The sequence below is a fragment of the Sardina pilchardus genome, chromosome 21 (genome assembly GCF_963854185.1).
Source record: "Sardina pilchardus chromosome 21, fSarPil1.1, whole genome shotgun sequence".
In the NCBI taxonomy this organism is placed as follows: Eukaryota; Metazoa; Chordata; class Actinopteri; order Clupeiformes; family Clupeidae; genus Sardina; species Sardina pilchardus.
In genome coordinates this window covers 23,068,621-23,072,110 of record NC_085014.1, presented here as the reverse complement: position 1 = coordinate 23,072,110, position 3,490 = coordinate 23,068,621, and positions in this window count along the sequence as shown.

The following is a 3,490-nucleotide window of genomic DNA, read 5'->3' as shown; positions in this document are numbered from 1 at the left end:
GCTATACTGTGATCTAATTTTAAACAGAGCAGATCTCTCTCCTCATGTGTTCTTGATCCATTTTTTTTCATACCGGGTCTGTTGTTCCATCCCACCTCTTCCCCTTCCCCTTTTATCCCCCCATCCCACCCCACCCCACCCCACTCCGCCCCATCCCACCCCACCCCACCTCTCTCTTTAATTCTTTCCCTTGTCCTTTTTTTTATCTCCCTCCCTCTCTCTTTGCAATGTTTGTGGCCGGCGTATTGATTGCCCATGTCTTTGCTTTTGCAGCTCCTGGCTATTGATTCTTGGCAAAAGACATCTGAAATACACACACACACACATACGCACACACACACGCACGCACACGCACACGCACACACACACACACACACACACACACACACACACACACACACACACACACACACACCTACACACCTACACACACACACACACACACACACACACACACACACACACACACACACACACACACACACGCACACACACAGGACACACTGATCACAATTTTTTCTCCCTCTCTCCTCTCTCTTTCTCTGGACATATTATCTCCAATCTTTCCCTCTCAGTCTATTCTTTCTCCTCCTCCTCCTCCTCTTGTTCTTTTTCTCCCTTTTTCTCTCTCTCTCCCTCTTCCCGTCTCTCTCTCTCTCTCTCTCTCTTCTGCCTTTCTTTCGGCTGCCCTCCCTTCAATTGTATCGGCAGAGGTGTGGATTGTTGAGTCTGACTCTTGCTGTCTTTGGCTGCGGCGCGGCGTCTGTGCGCTCACTCAGTGAGAAAAAAAAAAAAGAGGCGGCCAGCCCTGCAGGCTCTTCCAAAGCCGGTTCAATACCGCCATTCTGTCCTGCAATTAACATCGATCAGTCCTGGTCAATACTGGGCTCAGGCAACAAAGGCCCCACGGCGCTTTTGTGTGAACCAGTCCACCCCTTCATCTCGGGCCCTGCCAAATCCCCGAGCGTGCTGTCATTACGTCAGGCCACTCGCAGCTTAACTGAAGGTCAGCATGGTTAAAGCGCCGGACTTAAGACCTGCAGCTGGAAAGGAGGGTGGGGGGGTGGGGGGGAGTTGGGGGGAGGGAGGGGCGCCTGTGGTTAGGGCAAAAGGATTTGGGCCTGCTCTTGTGGGGTATTGGTCTGGGCAAAGAGGACTGTAGCTCAAGAGGGTGCCGTGGTTTAGAGGTGATGGATTTAGGACTGCGGTAAAGATTATTGGTTTGGGTGAAGAGGGGTGGGGGCTCTGGACCTAGGTGCTGTGGTTGGGGGTGGGAGGAGGGGTGGGGGTGACGGATTTAGAAGTGCTGTGAACTATGCGCTGGTAAGGGTGGGAAAGGGTTCTGAACCGTGCCCATACCACTGGCACACAGGGATTCTGGCAGGGCCCCGCTGGTGTGAGGCAAATGTGGTGCATCGCGTCTGGGGCCTGCACTGGATCACGGAGGCTGTGGGCACTCTCTGAAGGCAGGGCCGAGAGAGGTTGTCTGTGGGCTGCAGATGCTTGGCCGGCCTGCGCGCCACACTCCCAGCTCTGGACCGGAGAGAGAGGAGCGATGGTTTTCATTAGAGCTGTTCTTGATAAAACGACTGTTGAACCAGATAGTCACATCTCATCATAAAGTCGTTATCTGCAATAAAATCCCTTTTATCAATAAAATCTGTTAAATCTAAACCATTCCCCCAAAGTGTAAGTGTGTGAGACACATTATTAAGCTTCTTTGATGATTGATCCCGACGAAGCGGTGAACATTTGAGCGGCGGTATGCGTTCAGCCCCCACGCTTTGAAATGGGAACCTGCTCGCCACTTGTATAGTTCTGGCAGATGAGATCGCGGACAGCTGCACCCGGCGAGATCAGGAATTAATTAGCGATAGACGTGTGTATATGTGTTAAAAGTGTGTGACTGTTCGTTTGTGTATGATAAGATGAAGGAGAGGCAGGGGGGGAGAGGGAGAGAAAGAATAAGAAATAAAATATTGTTTTTATTAGCGGCGATGTTGGTGGCGGATTGCCGGGACCTTCTCGCGTAGATTAATCTGCCGAGAGCGAGTTCTCGTTCCATGTTTAGAATCCGTCACAGCTGTCTTGGAGCCGCAGTGGGACTGCTGGGATCAGGGATAACTTAAAGTTTCTCACTTCGCTTTTCTTCCCTTTGACTTTGTTCAAAAATGTGAGAGGCTAAGTGACAACTCCAACATTGGCCCACCGCCTAAGCCACTTCATGACGTGTTGAGTGGGATTTTCCATGTATGGCCTAATCTATGTGCTTATAGAACCAAACGTTGGTGCCCTTCAACAGTATTGTGTAAGAGGTACATAAGTCTGTCTCTTACTGTTCAGGTCCTTCTTCCCATCAAATGGGAGCTCGTAACACATCAGCACGTCCAACACAGGATATTGAATTGCTTTCCAAATTTCACTCACATCAATCACGACGTTCAGCACGTCTTTTTTTTTTTCCTTGGGCAGAGACCTAACCTCACAAGACACCTCCATTGTCATCCGTATGATACAGGCACTAGTCATTTTCCACTCTGGAATATTTGAGTGCGCGTAGAGACAAACTTAAGAGAGCTTTGTGCATTAAATCCTTCAATGTGGGTGTATAGCCTCAGCCCATGCGAAACCATTAACATGATCTATAATTGCTTGTGGTATTTATCTTGCACCATGGGGCATGCTATTGGTTTTTACACCAGTCTCAGTGCGGAGGCCCCCCCCCATTTTTTTTTTTTAGTAAATCCTCCCAAGTGGTGACTGGGTGAACTGGTGCAACTCTATGGTATGTAGTGTGGCATCTGCATGGCTTCTGTGTTCTCAGTTTTGTATATATAGTGTATGAGGTCAGTGCACACGTTTTGCGTTCCATGCTCTATGCACGTCTGCTGATGTGAAAAACAGATGTGGTTTGCATTGGATCCCAATCCGAGTTGATTTTTCCCCCTCTCCTCCTCTTCTTCTTCTTCACCTCCTCCTCCTCCTCCCTCCTCCTTCTTCTTCTTCTTCTTGTTTCATGTACACATTTAATAGCTCCCCCCAAAGTCTCTTCTCCACGTCTCTCCACCGCTCCTCATCTCCTCTCCTCTCCTCCATCCTCGCTCCTCTCTTCTCCATCCATCTTGTTCTGCCCCCTTCACACGGGCTCCCCGCTCCCTCGCTCCCCCCTGTACCACTGGGCTGAAGAGGAACTGTAATGTTTATGAAAGTCTTTAATGTGCTATGTAATTACCCTGGCAACACCTCCAATCATTACTCACGCCAATAAAGCACCTTACAATTTGACATGTTAGGGAGACAGAGGAGAAAGGCAAGAGGAAGACATTAAAAAAATTGCTCTCAAACTTTCCAAACTCTCCTCCTCCTGTGCAGGTTCCCTTCGTTTGTTCTCTTTGTGAGCGCTGACTCTCGGCTCAGTACTCGTCTTCGTTTAATATGAATTTGTCCCTTGCTGCCTCTATTCCTCACTCCTTCATTCCCCCCTTTCTCT